Source organism: Pseudophryne corroboree, chromosome 9, assembly GCF_028390025.1.
Source record: "Pseudophryne corroboree isolate aPseCor3 chromosome 9, aPseCor3.hap2, whole genome shotgun sequence".
Taxonomy (NCBI): domain Eukaryota; kingdom Metazoa; phylum Chordata; class Amphibia; order Anura; family Myobatrachidae; genus Pseudophryne; species Pseudophryne corroboree.
Genome location: NC_086452.1, coordinates 312104921 through 312123440, shown reverse-complemented (window position 1 = coordinate 312123440; position 18520 = coordinate 312104921). Strand labels below are relative to the sequence as shown.

At 48.5% G+C, this 18520-nt stretch overlaps 1 pseudogene; it reads left to right on the top strand.

The window, feature by feature from the left end:
• The first annotated feature begins 6165 nt into the window (after positions 1–6165).
• Positions 6166–6284, top strand: LOC134962522 (5S ribosomal RNA; annotated as a pseudogene).
• The last annotated feature ends 12236 nt before the right edge of the window (positions 6285–18520 follow it).

Here is an 18520-nt window from a genome sequence, read left to right as displayed (position 1 = left end):
ACCACCTGAACAGGTAGAGGAGGCTTACTTTACAGACAATACGAAAGCCTCCCTGACCTTCCCTACGTCTAAGGAATTAAACGCATTATTTTAAATATCCTGGGAAAATCCAGAGAAAAAATTCCAGATCCCTAAGAGGGTTCTTGTGGCTTTTCCTTTCCCTGAGGATGATAGAAAAAAGTGGGAAAACCCACCTTTAGTAGACGCTTCTGTATCTAGACTGTCTAAAAAGGTGGTTTTACCTGTCCCTGGGTCTACCGCTTTGAAAGAACCAGCAGACTGCAAGATTAAAACTATGCTCAAATCCATATATACTGCTTTAGGAGTGGCGTTAAGGCCCACTATTGCCTGTGCATGGATTTCTAAAGCCATAGTAAAGTGGTAAAAGAAGAGGTTTGTGGACGGCCGCACAGGAAAAAACTATGAATATTATTGTTACCTCAGAAATAACTGACACTCTCGGGATATTCTTTCCCTTATTTAGTCAATCGTATACCTACACCAATAGGTATATTGGTAACTGAGATTTTGACGGTCAGTGGTGCTCCCAAGGGTATATAAACATATATCAAAACAGAGGGGAGCTTACAGAGAAGACAAAAGATGACCCTGGTAGGGAGCACTCTTATCTGAGGTAACACAAAAATTAATTTTAATAGAACAATCATAAAATATAACAACTTTTATTGATATGCCTTAAAAATACTGATTTATTAAATAAATGTGTGATCATGAGCGAAAATATTTTTGAAAAGTATGTATATATTTTGAAAATTGGCCTCAGCCAGAATCATTAATTATATTAGGGTCCGTCTTGTATGGTGATTCCCTTTACACAATGAATTAGGGATCGAAGTATTAAAAATTAAAGAGTGTGACCATCATCTAATCATTTGTATTGCCCATACATAAATTTCATAGGGCGATTGGTTTGAATCATAGGTCACTGGAGGTTACTTCGATTGGGTCACCTGTACAGCAGTACAAGTCCTTAAAGTCAGCAAAAAATCATGATCTGTGGAGCTGAAAGTGGTGGGCATAAGTAAATTATCCACCCACCAGGTGATCTTTCCACCTGTGTGAAAAGAAATAGTTTTTATGGTGGTTATTCACATATATTGATAGCAGAGCCATAGTAAAGTGGTCAGGCACATTACTAGAAGACTTAGATTCTATGGATAAAAGTGACATTGAATTGTTTTTACGTAACATACAGGATTCTGCGGGTTTCATGGTGGAGGCCATGAAGGACCTGGGTAATCTGACTGCAAGGACATCGTCCATGGCTGTCTCAGCATGCAGGGGACTCTGGCAACGCCAATGGTCTGCAGACGCTGAATCCAGGAGAAGTGTGGAGAACCTACCCTTCACAGGTCAAGCTCTGTTTGGGGATGCACTGGATGCGTGGATTTCCACGGCAACCGCTGGTAAGTCAACCTTTCTTCCTTCAGCCTCTCAGTTGATGAAGAAACCTTTTTCTACATCCTCTCTGCAGTCCTTTCGGTCTGCAAAAGCTAAAAAGACTCCTACCACTGGGCGAGCATAATCCGAAAAACCGGCACCTGCAGGTTCCCAAGACCGAAAACTTCCCTCTGTGTCCTCAAAATCCTCAGCATGACGGTGGATGTCCCTGTCTGGAGAACGGGCAGGTGGGAGCAAGGCTCAGATGTTTCAGTCACGTCTGGGTGTCGTCCGGTCTGGATCCCTGGGTACAGAATATTGTGCAAACTGGAGTTTCAAGAGCTCCCACCCCACAGGTTCTTCAAATGAGGCTTGCCAGCTTTGCTGACAGAAAGGGCTATCCTTCAGGAAGCCATTCAAAAATTGGAAAGGTCAGATGTAATTGTTCCAGTTCCACCTCATCTGGTAAACCAGGGTTACTATTCGAACCTATTTGTGATACCGAAACTGGATGGTTCGGTCAGACCAATTTTGATCCTGAAGTAGCTAAACCCTTATCTGAGGGACTTCAAGTTCAAAATGGAGTCTCTGAGAGCGGTGATCTCAGGGCTGGAGGAGGGAGAGTTTCTGGTGTCCTTGGCCTCTCCACAGCACCGAGGGTATTCCCCAAGGCAATGGCAGAGATGATGATTCTCCTCCATAGGCAGGGGGTGAATATAATTCCTTATCTGGATGTTCTGCTGATAAAGGCATCGTCCAGGGAGAGATTGTTGCAGTCCATTGCTCTCACGACTCGACTGCTTGGGGAACATGGATGGATCCTGAATCTTCCAAAGTCACATTTGGAGCCAACAAGGAGATTGTCTTTCCTCGGGATGATCCTCGACACAGAAGTGCAGAGGGTATTTCTACCAGTGGAGAAAGCGTTGGTGATCCAAACTATGGTTCGGGATGTCTTGAAGCCTTCCTGGGTATCTGTTCATCAGTGCATTCGCCTTCTGGGTAAGATGGTTGCCTCTTACGAGGCTCTTCAGTACGGAAGATTTCATCCACGGTCCTTCCAACTGGATCTCCTGGACCAGTGGTCGGGGTCTCTTCTGCAAATGCACCAGAGGATACGTCTGTCGCCAAAAGCCAGGATTTCACTCCTGTGGTGGCTCAGATTGCCTCACCTTCTAGAGGTCCGAAGGTTCGGGATTCAGAACTGGATCCTTCTAACCATGGATGCAAGTCTCAGAGGTTGGGGCGCAGTCACCCAAGGGGAAACCTTCCATGGAAGGTGGTCAAGTCTGGAATCCATTCTTCCAATCAACATTCTGGAACTAAGGGCCGTGTACAATGGTTTTCTACAAGTGGCACATCTACAATATCAGGCCATTCAGGTGCAGTCGGACAATGTAACGACGGTGGCCTACATAAACCGACAGGGCGGAACGAAGAGCAGAGCTGCAATGTCAGAGGTAACAAGAATCCTCCTCTGGGCAGAATGGCATGCATTGGCGCTGTCAGCAATCTTCATTCCGGGAGTGGACAACTGGGAAGCGGACTTCCTCAGCAGACACGATCTCCATCCAGGAAAGTGGGGCCTCCATCCGGAGGTGTTCATGGAGGTGACAAATTTTTGGGGTGTACCTCAAATAGATATGATGGCCTCCCATCTCAACAAGAAGCTTCGGAGGTACTGTCCCAGGTCAAGAGACCCACAAGCAGTGGCGGTGGACGCCCTGGTAACTCCATGGGTGTTCCAGTCAGTGTACGTGTTTCCTCCACTTCCACTCCAAGGATTCTAAAACTCGTAAAGAGAACAAGGGTTCAGGCAATCCTCATTGCTCCGGACTGGCCAAGAAGGGCTTTGTACGCGGATCTTCTGGATCTACTGCTGGAAGACCCGAAGCCTCTTCCTCTTCAGGAGGACCATCTGCAACAGGGGCCATTCGCTTATCAAGACTTACCATGGCTACATTTGACGGCATGGAGGTTGAACGCCAGATATTAGCTCGGGAGGGCATTCCAAACAAGGTTATTCATACCCTGATACAGACTAGGAAAGGAGTAACTTCTAAACATTACCATCGCATATGGAAAAAGTATGTATCTTGGTGTGAATCCAAGAAGTTTCCTACGGTGGAGTTTCAACTGGGATGGTTTCTCCTCTTCCTGCAAGCAGGTGTGGATATGGGCCTGAGTTTGGGATCCATAAAGGTCCAGATTTCGGCCTTATCCATTTTCTTCCAGAAACAACTGGCTTCCCTACCTGCGGTTCAGAGTTTTTTGAAAGGGGTTCTGCACATCCAGCCTCCCTTTGTGCCACCTACGGCACCCTGGGATCTTAATGTGGTGTTACAGTTCCTCCAATCGGATTGGTTCGAGCCTCTCCAGGAGGTTGAGGTCAAGTTTCTCATGTGGAAGGCTGTCACTTTGATGGCCTTAGCTTCTGCTAGACGTGTGTCGAAGTTGGGGGCTTTGTCTTGTAAAAGCCCCTACTTAATCTTCCATGAAGATAGAGCTGAGCTCCGGACACGTCAGCAGTTCCTTCTGAAGGTTGTGTCGGCTTTTCATATCAATTAACCTATTGTGGTGCCAGTTGTTACTGACTCCTCAATTTTGTCAAAGTCCTTGGATGTTGTAAGGGCTCTGAAAATCTATGTGAAGAGGACTGCTCGTCACAGAAAATCGGACTCTCTGTTTGTCCTGTATGATCCCAAGAAAATGGGTGTCCTGCATCTAAGCAGACGATCTCTCGCTGGATCAGGTTCACTATCCAGCATGCATATTCTACGGCAGAATTGCGTGTCCTGCATCTGTTAAGGCACACTCTACTCGTAAGGTGGGTTCTTCCTGGGCGGCTGCCTGGGGTGTCTTGGATTTACAGCTTTGCCGAGTGGCTACTTGGTCTGGGTCGAACACGTTTGCTAAGTTCTACAAGTTCGATACTTTGGCCACTGAGGACCGACGGTTTGGTCAATCGGTTCTGCAGGAGCCTCCGCGCTCTCCCTCCCATTTTGGGAGATTTGGTACATCCCCATGGTACTAATATGGACCCCAGCATCCTCTAGGACGTAAGAGAAAATAGGATTTTAATTACCTACTGGTAAATCCTTTTCTTGTAGTCCGTAGAGGATGCTGGGCGCTCGCCCAGCGCTTCATGATCCTGCAGTAGTTACTTGGTTCAGTACTGCTTTGTTCTTGGTTAAGTATTGTTTTGTTACTTGGTTAAGTATTCTTGTTCAGCAGTTGCTGAGTTTTCAAGCTGGTTAGCTTGGTTTGCCTGGTATGTGTGAGCTGGTGTGAATCTCGCCACTATCTGTGTAAAGTCCTTCTCTTGAAGTTGTTAGTCTCCTCAGGCACAGTTTCTAAACTGATTCTGGTAGAAGGGGCATAGAGGGAGGAGCCAGCCCACACTATTAAAGTCTTAAAGTGCCCATGGCTCCTGGTGGACCCGTCTATACCCCATGGTACTAATGTGGACCCCAGCATCCTCTACGGACTACGAGAAAAGAATTTACCGGTAGGTAATTAAAATCCTATTTATAGAATTCAGGAATATATTACTTGTCAAACTAAAGGAGCAGTTTATTTGGTAGAATGCCCATGTCAGTTACAATATGTGGGGGTCATTCCGAGTTGTTCGCTCGTTGCCGATTTTCGCTATGCTGCTATTTGTTGCTAATTGTGCATGCGCAAGGCACGCAGGGCGCATGCGCTTAGTTATTTAACTAAAAACTTAGCAGTTTTGCTGGGGATTCTGCGGCGCTTTTCAGTCGCTCTGCTGATCGGTAAATGATTGACAGGAAAGGGGCGTTTCTGGGAGGTAACTGAGCATTTTTCGGGAGTGTGCTAAAAAACGCAGGCGTGTCAGGGAAAAACGCAGGAGTGTCTGGAGAAACCGGGGAGTGGCTGGCCGAACGCAGGGCGTGTTTGTGACGTCAAACCAGGAACTAAACGGACTGAGCTGATCGCAATCTGTGAGTAGGTCTGGAGCTACTCAGAAACTGCAAGGAATTATTTAGTAGCAATTCTGCTAATCTTTCGTTCGCTATTCTGCTAAACTAAGATACACTCCCAGAGGGCGGCGGCCTAGCGTGTGCAATGCTGCTAAAAGCAGCTAGCGAGCGAACAACTCGGAATGAGGGCCAATATGTGTGAAGAACGGTGAGACCTCTAAAAACGAGGATAGCTGAGCATATGAGGAACATAAGAAAAGGTTTAGAGACACATAACCTCTCAAGTCATTTTAAAGAGAAACACGGCCAGAATCCAGCTGGAGTTAAATTTCTAGGGATTAAAACACTATAACAGAATTGGAGGGGAGGAGATTTCCAGAAAAGGATAAATAGGGAGGTGTTAAAGTGGATCTTCACGTTAAAGACACTGAGACCACACGTCTTAAATGTAGATAATGTAGTGAGAGCAGTGATAACAGGTTAAAAAGATCCATCAATTTTGAAAAGTAATTAGCATTATTAAGGATAATATATATATATATATATATATATATATACACAGTATATATATATTTACATTCGCTGGGCAGGGAGCTGCTCCTGCGCTTTCCGGGAGCTACTCCTAAAGTGCAAAAGCATCACCGCTGTGCAATGCTTTTGCACTTCTGTGGGGGGGGGGGGGGGGGGGGGGGCGGCACTGACATACGGGGCAGGATAGCCCTGTGCTGGGCGTCCCCCCGCATGTGTATGGTCATGATCGTAGCCCTGCAATATTTTGCAGGGCTACGATCAACTCTGAATCACTCTCAAGAAGCGGTAGATCTACAGCCACACCACATTGGACATGCCCAATCTTATCTGATCTTGGAAGCTAAGCAGTGTTGGTTCTGTTTAGTACTTGGATGGTAAACCACCTGGGAATAATAGGTGCTGTAGGTGTTTTCAAGAAACACCCTTATTAAAAGTTGTACCAGCCCGTCTTCAGTGGAAACGAAGACTAGGGCTTTGCAAGAGGCAGTTCAGGAGTTTCTTCAGTCAGGAGTGATAATTCCAGTTCCTCCAGCACAACGAGGACAAGGTTTTTATTCCAACCTGTTTTTAGTCCAGTAGCCAAATGGGTTGTTTTGGCCCATACTCAATCTCAAAGCGATGAACAAGTACATTTGGGTGCCTCGGTTTCATATGGAGACTTTACGTTCCATTATTTTGGCCATGGAGCAGGAGGATTTTATGGTATCCCTGGTTATCCAAGATCCTTATCTACATGTTCCTATAGCACTGTCACATCAGCGCTATATCGGGTTTGCTATGCCCCAGCATCATTTTCAGTTTCAGGCCCTACCATTTGGACTGACCACAGCTCTCAGAGTATTCACCACAATTATTGTGGTGATGGCATCTTATCTCCGTTAGCAGGGGATAAGGATTTTAAAAAATCCTTACCTCGACAATTTATTAATCCTGGCACAGTCTCAGGTATTGTTCAGTATCATATGCAACAGACAACAGCTTGTTACAGAGATACAGTTGGCTCATAAATTGGGCAAAGTCCTCTCTGGTTCCGTCACAACGGATGACTCACTTGGGGACTGTGTTGAAATTGGGTATTTAGAGAGTAATTTTCCCTCTGAACAAAATATCCAAAATTCACTAGTCGCTACACAGTCAAACGGTATCCATTTATGCTGTAATACGTGTGATGGTTTTGATGGTGTAGACATTCGACATGATGGAGTATACTCAGTTCCACTCGATACATCTGCAATGTATGATCCTTTCCAAGTGGAAAGGTTTTTCATCAGACAATAAAAGCACAGATTATGGTCTTTCCTCTGGAAGTTAGGAGGTCAATAGCCTGTTGGCTAAAGACATTCTATCTGGACAAAGGGAGGCTCCTTCGGATATCAGATTGGGAAACTCTGACAATGGATGCCAGCCTGCAGGGCTGGGGAGAAGTGTTAGGAAGGAGTTGTTTCCAGGGGCAGTGGACCAAGAAAGAAAGTTGCCTGCCAATAAATATGTTGGAACTTCGGGCCATTTATATGGCATTTATTCAGGCAAAGAATATCCTTCTGAGGAAATCAGTTCGAATCCGCTCGGACATTGCAATGGCTGTAGCATACCTCAACCATCAGGGAGGAACTCGCAGCCAAAACACAATGAAGCAGGTAAGTCACACCTTAAGGTGGGCAGAACTTCATCATCCAGCCTTGTCCGCAGAGTTCATTCCGTGAGTCCTAAATTGGGAAGACGATTTTCTCAGTCGACACGCCATTCATGCAAACGAATGGGCTTTACACCCCAAGGTCTTACAAACTCTGGTAGATAATGGGGGTTGCTTGAGATAGATCTCGTGGTGTCCCATCAGAACAACAAAGTTTCCACATAGGGGTCAAGAACAAAGGATCCTAGAGCGACATTTGTGGATGACTTGTCAACTTTTCGTCTGGCTCATGTGTTTCCACCAATCGCCTTGTGATCCAGGGTGATGCGAAAGGTTAGACAAGGTAAGAGTGCCGTGATACTAATAACTCAGGCTTTATCCAGAAGACATTGGTACACAGATCTACAGAAGATGTCCATGGATACTCCATTCCTACTCCTTCAACGTCCAGATCTACTGTCTCAGGGTCCTGGTCATCACAAACACCTGGATCGACTGTCTTTGACGGCGTGGCTCTTGAGACTTCCATCCTGAAGGCAAGAGGATTCTCCCAACAGGTAATTCAAACTATGCTCAGAGCAAGGAAAGTTTCCTCAGCTCGCATTTATCACCAACTATGGCAAGCCTTTATTCAATGGTGCAGTGATCAAAATTTGACCCTTGGTTATTCAGCGTTTCCAGAGTCTTAGCATTCCTTCAAGCAGGAATGCATAAAGGTTTATGGGTGGCTTCCTTGAGAGTACAAGTGTCCGCATTGACTGTATGGTTCCAAAAGAAAATTGCTAACCTTCAGGATGTGCACTCTTTTTTTCCTGGGAATGTTGCACATTCAGCCTCCTTTGTTCCTCCTGCAGTGCCTTGGGACTTCAGTTTAGTCCTAAAGGCCCTTCAAGTTGCCCCATTTGAACCACTAAAAAGAGTGGATCTTAAATGGTTGACAGCTAAAGTTCTCTTTCTACTGGCTACTGCTTCAGTTAGAACAGTTTTCAGATTTAGGGGCATTGTTATGTCGCCCTCCATTTCTGATTTTTTTATCCAGACAAAGCGGTTCTTAGAACCAAATCCGGGTAACTTCCTAAGGTAGTGTCGAAGAAATTGTAGTCTCGGTCTTCCAGGGAGATGCATTATTGGACGTAGTCCGTGCCTTAAGGATCTACATGGATCGCACCAGTGCCATCAGAAAGACAGACTCTCTTCGTTCTCTACAGATTTCACAAGTGAGGATGGCCTGCTGATAAGCAGACACTGGCGAAGTGGCTTAGGATGAAAATTTCAGAAGCATACTCTCAAGCTGGTCTCCCTGTTCCGGCTAATGTCTCTGCTCATTCTACTTGTAAGGTAGGTCCATTATGGGTAGCACAACGTGGTGCTTCAGCAGAATAGATATGTTAGGTAGCCACATGGTCTCCATTAACACATTCATTAGACATTATGCCTTTGATACCTTTGCCTCTCAGGATGCTGAATTCGAGCGAAGGATTCTCCTGTCCAATCAGGAGCGTTCCCAGCACTAAATTGCTTTGGGACATCCCAATGTTATCCTGTGGATAACCTGTAGATACCAGAGAAATAATCGTTATGGTAAGAACTTACCGTTGATAACGGTAAATCTCCTAAGTCCACAGGATCCACAGGGATCTCACCCTGACGCACCTGATTTGAGGATCCGTTCACTCACTAACCTCTTCCTTCTTGTACGGAAGGGTGTGCATGTGTGTTCTTCTCGCCTGATTAGGGCTCTGTATGATGCTCCTGCCTTGAGCTTTGGAAAAACAACTGATTTGCCTGAGCCAGGAGGCGGGGATATATGGACGGGCCCGTTGCATGCTGGGAGGCCGAAAGCTTTGATCGATTGGTGCAAATCCGCTGTTGCGTCATCATAGCCCAATGTTATCTTGTGGATCCTGTGGACTTAGGAGAAATACCGTTATCAACGAATATTTTTGTGTATGCATTTGATAGTCTCCAAATGCATACGCAGATTTGCGAACGCATCGGTGGGTGTCTTATCCTTTTTGGGTGGCTCTTCACATGCGATTTTTAGCAGTAGCAGGTTTGATAAAAATGCTATTTCACTCTCAGTAGCGATCCTTACTGAATTAGGCCCATACTGTGATACAGGTCTGCTTTTATACAGTATATGGTTCTATATTGAATTTAGCAATATTTCGACATGTAAAGACCAGAGGTCCAGGTATATAGTATATGTTGTGGCAGATATTAGAAAAAAAATGGTATATCTCACTGGCGTTGTCTCGTCATTTATTCCCTGTACAGGCTGGAATGCAGAGGGTCAAGGGAGACGAGTGATCCAGGATATGGCTGAAATAAAGCAGGCTTCCTAGTTCCTAATAGTTCCTGCATTGGACTACCGTTTTCAGAGTAGTGTAATGTGATTATTAATATGTTTGTTTGTGAGTTATGCTTTCCGATTTATGAGTCGGTTCATTGCAGCAAATTTACTGTCTGATCTAGACAAGCACTTTCTTTTTGTTCATTTCATATGATCTTTCAAAAACAGTGTCACAAGTTCTTCAGCGTGATTAAATATCCTAAAGGTAACTAACTGTGTGCTAAGTAAGTCTTCTCGCAGACAATGTGTGCTAAGTAATATGTTTTAATCACTTTATTTACATGAAATAAAAGATCATTTTGATGATCAGCCAGAGACAGCGTTCACTGCGGATTGACTTTCCGAACTCCCTGTACATTGTATGTAGTTTTTACTTAAGGGGGTACACACGGAGAGATTCGTGCTTAATTTCTAAGCAATCTGACTAGATTGCTTAAAAGTTAAGCACGGATCTCTCGGTGTGTATGCCCATAGTGATAGCGATGCGCGGCCCCCGCGCGTCGCTATCGCCGGTTCTAGATTGCGCCTGCATGCAGGTACAATCTAGCAGGTCACTCACTTAAGCGCTGTGTGAAGTGAGCGCCCCCCCCCCCCCCCTCCACTCAGCACACATCGCACTGAGTGCTGAGCAGGGGGAGAGATGTGTGCTGAGCGGTCTGTGATAGATCACTCAGCACACATTTCTAGGTGTGTACCCTTCTTTAGGCAGTACTATTGATAATAGATTTTTTAAAAACTGCTGACAGGTCACGTTTCATGGAAAACAAGTAAAACAAAACATTGATTTAAATTAATTTTGGTGCCATATCAACTTTTAAGGCCCGTATTCACGGGCCGATGTGGGAGAGATGTGTGCTGAACGAACCGCTCAGCACACATCTCTCCCACCGCTCAGCACAGCGCGATGTGTGCTGAGAGTGCGGGGGCAGATGGGGGGCGGGGGGAGGGGGGGGCGCTCATCTCACCCAGCGGGTGAAATGAGCGACCTGCTAGATTGGCCTGCATGGCAGGCCAATCTAGCACCAGCGATAGCGATGCGCGGGGCTGTGCATCACTATCGCTGTGGGGGGTACACATGGAGCGATCTTGCTTGAAATCTAAGCAATCTAGTCAGATTTCTTAGATTATCACTCCGTGAGTACCCCCCTTTAGTTATTATTGTTGTTTGAGTGTATATTTTTTTTAAATTAGATACTTTTTTTAACATCACTTTATTTAAAAACAATCTAATATATATTCAAAAACCCTCACTCACTCACTGACTCATCACTAATTCTCTTACTTTCCGATATGTTAGGAAGCTGAAATTTAACATAGGTATTCTTCAGGTGGGAAATAGGAAAACTACGTAATTAGAATTTTAATAAACCTCCCCTAAGTGGTTGAAAAGGGAGTTGACATAATGAAGTCATTACCGATGCGTGGCTTCCGTTGTGTGAACGATAAAGCTCAAACAGACAATCGGACCAAAATTTGGATTGCACCTCCAGTGTGTAGAATTTAAAAAACTATAAAAATGGTCCTGTCACTTTTTACCGTATCTGCTACGGGTGCTCCTCGGATAACAACAAGAACTATGGATTAATATTTACTTACTGTAACACGCAGAGGCGTAGCTAGGGTTTCCCCCCCCCCCAAAAAAAACAACAAAAACACACAAAAAGAAGCATGTGCGCGCGCGCCAAAATAATGGGCGTGGCCACACACCAGAAGGGGTGTGGCCACGCTCCAGAAGGGATGTGGCCACTGAAAATGGCCCGCAGTGCCAGTTACATTGCCCGACAGTGCCGGATACATGCCCCACAGTGCCAGATACATTGCCCCACAGTGCCAGATACATGCCCCACAGTGCCAGTTACATTGCCCATCAGTGCCGGATACATGCCCCACAGTGCCAGTTACATCCCCTACTCCGTGCCAGATACATGCCCCACAGTGCCAGTTACATTGCCCCACAATGCCGGATACAATGCCCCACAGTGCCAGATACATGCCCCACTCAGTGCCAGATACATGCCCCACAGTGCCAGTTACATTGCCCCACAGTGCCAGTTACATTGCCCCACAGTGCCGGATACATGCCCCACAGTGCCGGATACATGCCCCACAGTGCCAGATACATTGCCCCACAGTGCCAGATACATTGCCCCACAGTGCCAGTTACATTGCCCCACAGTGCCGGATGCATGCCCCACAGTGTAAGATACATTGCCCCACAGTGCCAGATATATTGCCCCACAGTGCCAGATACATTGCCCCACAGTGCCAGTTACATTGCCCCACAGTGCCAGTTACATTGCCCCACAGTGCCAGTTACATGCCCCACAGTGCCAGATACATGCCACACAGTGCCAGTTACATTCCCCACAGTGCCAGATACATGCCCCACAGTGCCAGATACATTGCATCTTACCGCTGGAACCGTGGAGGAGAAACTGCTCCTGTTGCTGCCGCTGGCTCCATATAGGTCTGGTTGGCGCTGCTGCGGGCGGGCGGCTGCTGCTGGTGAGGGGGCGGGCCGCTGCTGCAGGTGAGGGGTCGGGCGGCTGTTGTAATTGCCAGCGCCTACCCTCAATCCCCACTGCCCTCCGTAACCCGCAAAAAAATCAAATAAAACAAACTGGTGCGGGGGGACAGTGGCGGCCGCCCTCCAGCCGCAGCCGGGGGAAACAGGGAGAGCTGCGGTGCCGAATCCCAGTCGCACGGGGCGAGCGGGCCGTGCCGGTGGCGCCCCCTCTGCTGGGGCTGCCACGGCGCCCAGGGCACGTGCCCTGCTCACCCCGTGCTAGTTACGCCTCTGGTAACACGTCTCAAATTTACATCTCTATAGATTTACCAGATTATTAACATTCATGTATATGTACAACCGCGAAAATCAGAAACTCCTGTGCGAAGAACGGGTAGAACACCTAGCATACAATAAACAAGGCATAAAGGTATAATGCTGAATAGATATTTGAGAATCAGAATCAATGTGGCAAAAATACTGCTTTACATTATAAAACCCAAAATGAAAAGGCCAAGCATAATAAGATTTAGGGGTCTATTCATGAAACAGGGAAAAGTGTGGAGAAGTCACTCATGGCAACCAATCAGTGTTGAGGTAACATTTTAAAAACACATGCTAGAAAATTATACGTAGCAGCTGATTGGTTGCCATAGATAACTTCTTCACTGGCTCAATTCTCCCCACTTTTCACTGCTTCATGAATAGACACCTTAGAGAGTCTGTTTCCCAAGACGGCATGTGAATGCAGAGGCGTATCTAGGGTAGGGCGAGTGGGGCACGTGCCCTGGGCGCCGTGGCAAGCCCAGGAGAGGGGGGCGCCGCCGGCGTCCAGGGCATCATGCCCCACTCACCCCCGTCAACCCTAAATGTGAGGGGAGGAGAGCGCAGCGTCTCTCCCTCCCTTCACCGCCGCTGCCAGCACTAGCCAGCGCTGCTGTGTCCGGTCTCCGGCGTTAGCCAATCAGAGCTTTCGGACCGGCTCCTGATTGGCTGCCGGTCCGCGAGCTCTGATTGGCTAGCGAACCGGCGCCAGACAGCCTCCGGAGACCTGGAGCGGTGAGGGGAAGGAGAGGCGCTGCGCTGCGCTCTCCTCCTCTCACATAGCAACAAGCGGCCGGTAAGTGACGGGGGGGGGGGGGGTGTCCGGCGGCACAGGGGGGTCCGGCGGCACAGTGGGGCATGTATCTGGCACCAAATGGGGCATGTAACTCGCACTGAGTGGGGCCTGGCACTGTGGGGCATGTATCTGGCACTGTGGGGCATGTAACTGGCACTGTGGGGCAATGTATCTGGCACTGTGGGGCAATGTAACTGGCACTGTGGGGCAATGTATCTGGCACTGTGGGGCAATGTAACTGGCACTGTGGGGCAATGTATCTGGCACTGTGGGGCATGCAACTGGCACTGTGGGGCAATGTATCTGGCACTGTGGGGCAATGTAACTGGCACTGTGGGGCAATGTAACTGGCACTGTGGGGCATGTAACTGGCACTGTGGGGCATGTATCTGGCACTGTGAGGCATGTATCTGGCACTGTGGGGCAATGTATCTGGCACTGTGGGGTATGTAACGGGCACTGTGGGGCATGTATCTGGCACTGTGGGGCATGTATCTGGCACTGTGGGGCAATGTATCTGGCACTGTGGGGCAATGTAACTGGCACTGTGGGGCAATGTAACTGGCACTGTGGGGCAATGTATCCGGCACTGTGGGGCATGTATCCGGCACTGTGGGGCATTGTATCCGGCACTGTGGGGCAATGTAACTGGCACTGAGTGGGGCATGTATCTGGCACTGAGAGGGGCATGTATCTGGCACTGTGGGGCATGTATCTGGCACTGTGGGGCATGTATCTGGCACTGTGGGGCAATGTATCTGGCACTGAGTGGGGCATGTATCCGGCACTGTGGGGCATTGTATCCGGCACTGTGGGGCAATGTAACTGGCACTGTGGGGCATGTATCTGGCACTGAGTGGAGCATGTATCTGGCACTGTGGGGCAATGTATCTTGCACTGTGGGGCATGTATGCGGCACTGTGGGGCAATGTATCTGGCACTGTGGGGCATGTAACTGGCACTGTGGGGCAATGTATCTGGCACTGTGGGGCATGTAACTGGCACTATGGGGCAATGTATCTGGCTCTGTGGGGCACGTAACTGGCACTGTGGGGCACGTAACTGGCACTGTGGGGCATGTATCTGGCACTGTGGGGCACGTATCTGGCACTGTGGGGCATGTAACTGGCACTATGGGGCAATGTATCTGGCACTGTGGGGCACGTAACTGGCACTGTGGGGCATGTAACTGGCACTGTGGGGCACGTAACTGGCACTGTGGGGCATGTATCTGGCACTGTGGGGCAATGTATCTAGCACTGTGGGGCAATGTAACTGGCACTGTGGGGCAATGTATCTGGCATTGTGGGGCATGTATCCGGCACTGTGGGGCATTGTAACTGGCACTGAGTGGGGCATGTATCTGGCACTGAGTGGGGCATGTATCCGGCACTGTGGGGCATGTATCCGGCACTGTGGGGCATTGTATCCGGCACTGTGGGGCATTGTATCCGGCACTGTGGGGCAATGTAACTGGCACTGTGGGGCATGTATCTGGCACTGAGTGGGGCATGTATCCGGCACTGTGGGGCAATGTATCTGGCACTGTGGGGCAATGTATCTGGCACTGTGGGGCAATGTAACTGGCACTGTGGGGCAATGTAACTGGCACTGAGTGGGGCTTGTATCTGGCACTGAGTAGGGCATGTATCTAGCACTGAGTGGGGCATGTATCTGGCACTGAGTGGGGCATGTATCTGGCACTGAGTGGGGCAATGTATCTGGCACTGTGGGGCATGTATCCGGCACTGTGGGGCATGTTTCCGGCACTGTGGGGCATTGTATCCGGCACTATGGGGCATGTATCTGGCACTGAGTGGGGCATGTATCTGGCACTGTGGGGCAATGTATCTGGCACTGTGGGGCAATGTAACTGGCACTGTGGGGCAATGTAACTGGCACTGTAGGGCAATGTATCTGGCACTGTGGGGCATGTATCTGGCACTGTGGGGCAATGTATCTGGCACTGTGGGGCAATGTAACTGGCACTGTGGGGCAATGTAACTGGCACTGAGTGGGGCTTGTATCTGGCACTGAGTAGGGCATGTATCTAGCACTGAGTGGGGCATGTATCTGGCACTGAGTGGGGCATGTATCTGGCACTGAGTGGGGCATGTATCTGGCACTGTGGGGCAATGTATCTGGCACTGTGGGGCATGTATCCGGCACTGTGGGGCATGTTTCCGGCACTGTGGGGCATTGTATCCGGCACTGTGGGGCATGTATCTGGCACTGAGTGGGTCATGTATCTGGCACTGTGGGGCAATATATCTGGCACTGTGGGGCAATGTAACTGGCACTGTGGGGCAATGTAACTGGCACTGTGGGGCAATGTATCTGGCACTGTGGGGCAATGTAACTGGCACTGTGGGGCAATGTATCTGGCACTGTGGGGCATGTATCCGGCACTGTGGGGCAATGTAACTGGCACTGAGTGGGGCATTGTATCTGGCACTGAGTGGGGCATGTATCTGGCACTGTGGGGCATGTATCCGGCACTGTGGGGCATTGTATCCGGCACTGTGGGGCATTGTATCCGGCACTGTGGGGCAATGTAACTGGCACTGTGGGGCATGTATCTGGCACTGAGTGGGGCATGTATCCGGCACTGTGGGGCAATGTATCTGGCACTGTGGGGCAATGTATCTGGTACTGTGGGGCAATGTAACTGGCACTGAGTGGGGCATGTATCTGGCACTGAGTAGGGCATGTATCTGGCACTGAGTGGGGCATGTATCTTGCACTGAGTGGGGCATGTATCTGGCACTGTGGGGCAATGTATCTGGCACTGTGGGGCATGTATCCGGCACTGTGGGGCATGTTTCCGGCACTGTGGGGCATTGTATCCGGCACTGTGGGGCATGTATCTGGCACTGAGTGGGGCATGTATCTTTCACTGTGGGGCAATGTATCTGGCACTGTGGGGCAATGTATCTGGCACTGTGGGGCAATGTATCTGGCACTGTGGGGCAATGTAACTGGCACTGTGGGGCAATGTAACTGGCACTGTGGGGCAATGTAACTGGCACTGAGTGGGGCATGTATCTGGCACTGAGTGGGGCATGTATCTGGCACTGAGTGGGGCATGTATCTGGCACTGAGTGGGGCATGTATCTGGCACTGAGTGGGGCATGTATCTGGCACTGTGGGGCAATGTATCTGGCACTGTGGGGCAATGTATCTGGCACTGTGGGGCAATGTATCTAGCACTGTGGGCAATGTATCTGGCACTGTGGGGCAATGTATCTGGCACTGTGGGGCAATGTATCCGGCACTGTGGGGCAATGTTTCCGGCACTGTGGGGCATGTATCCGGCACTGTGGGGCAATGTAACTGGCACTGTGGGCCATTTTCAGTGGCCACACCCCTTCTGGAGCGTGGTCACACCCCTTCTGGAGCGTGACCACGCCCATTTTTTTTGCCGCACGCACATGCTTCTTTTTGTGTTTTTTGTTTTTTTTTTGGGGGGGGGCGCCATTTTCCATCTTGCCCTGGGCTCCGAAAACCCTAGTTACGCCTCTGTGTGAATGTTATGGCGTAAAATAATATTAGTGTAATATAGGAGAGAGATGGCTCCCCTGCAGGTGAAGTTGTATGTGCACGTCCACTCTGTTTTAGTTAGTTGTCTCACCAGAAACTCACTAAGGGGGTAATTCCAAGTTGATCGCAGCAGGAATTTTGTTAGCAGTTGGGCAAAACCATGTGCACTGCAGGGGAGGCAGATATAACGTGTAGAGAGAGTAAGATTTGGGTGGGTTATTTTGTTTCTGTGCAGGGTAAATACTGGCTGCTTTATTTTTACACTGCAATTTAGATTGCAGATTGAACACACCACACCCAAATCTAACTCTCTCTGCACATGTTATATCTGCCCCCCCTCCCCCCCTGCAGTGCACATGGGGGGTCATTCCGAGTTGTTCGCTCGCAAGCTGCTTTTAGCAGCTTTGCACACGCTAAGCCGCCGCCTACTGGGAGTGAATCTTAGCTTATCAAAATTGCGAACGAAAGATTCGCAAAATTGCGAAAAGACCTCTCTGTGCAGTTTCTGAGTAGCTCGAGACTTACTCTTCCAGTGCGATCAGTTCAGTGCTTGTCATTCCTGGTTTGACGTCACAAACACACCCAGCGTTCGCGCAGACACTCCTCCGTTTTTCCAGCCACTCCCGCGTTTTTCCCAGAAACGGTAGCGTTTTTTCACACACTCCCATAAAACGGCTAGTTTCCGCCCAGAAACACCCACTTCCTGTCAATCACACTCCGATCACCAGAACGAAGAAAAAACCTCGTAATGCCGTGAGTAAAATACCTAACTGCATAGCAAATTTACTTGGCGCAGTCGCACTGCGGACATTGCGCATGCGCATTAGCGACTAATCGCTCCGTTGCGAGAAAAAAATAACGAGCGAACAACTCGGAATGACCCCCATGGTTTTGCCCAACTGCTAACAAAATTCCTGCTGCGATCAACTTGGAATTACCCCCTAAGAAAGGGACCAAACAAAATGGCAGATCTGAAGAAATCAATAGAATTTAATACTGGGGACTAGGGAGCAAATTTACCAAATCTGTGGTAAAAGTGTAACAATATTTTGAACCTAAATTTATTTACTATAACAGGAAAACCTGTAGCTTTAGAGTATGAGAAAGATCCAACATTTTCAGGGTAACCTTACAAGACAGATGACAATTATGATATCTCCTACATCTTCTTGCAGCTTTCACTACCTGGTACTACTGCTGGTAAACTTAGTTGCTGCTTGGCCTATAGGGGTGATTCAGACCTGATCGCTGCTGTTTTTGCACAGCGGCGATCAGGTTATAACTGCGCATGCATATGCACCGCAATGCGCACGTGCATCGGACAACAACAACAGGCATCGCCGGTCAGCGACAGGATGGTACGAAAATTCTGATTGCACGGGTGATCGCAAGGTGATTGACATAAAGAGGCCGTTTGTGGGTGATAACTGACCATTTACTGGGAGTGTCCGGAAAAATGCAGGCATTCATAAGCGTTTTCAGGGAGGGTGTG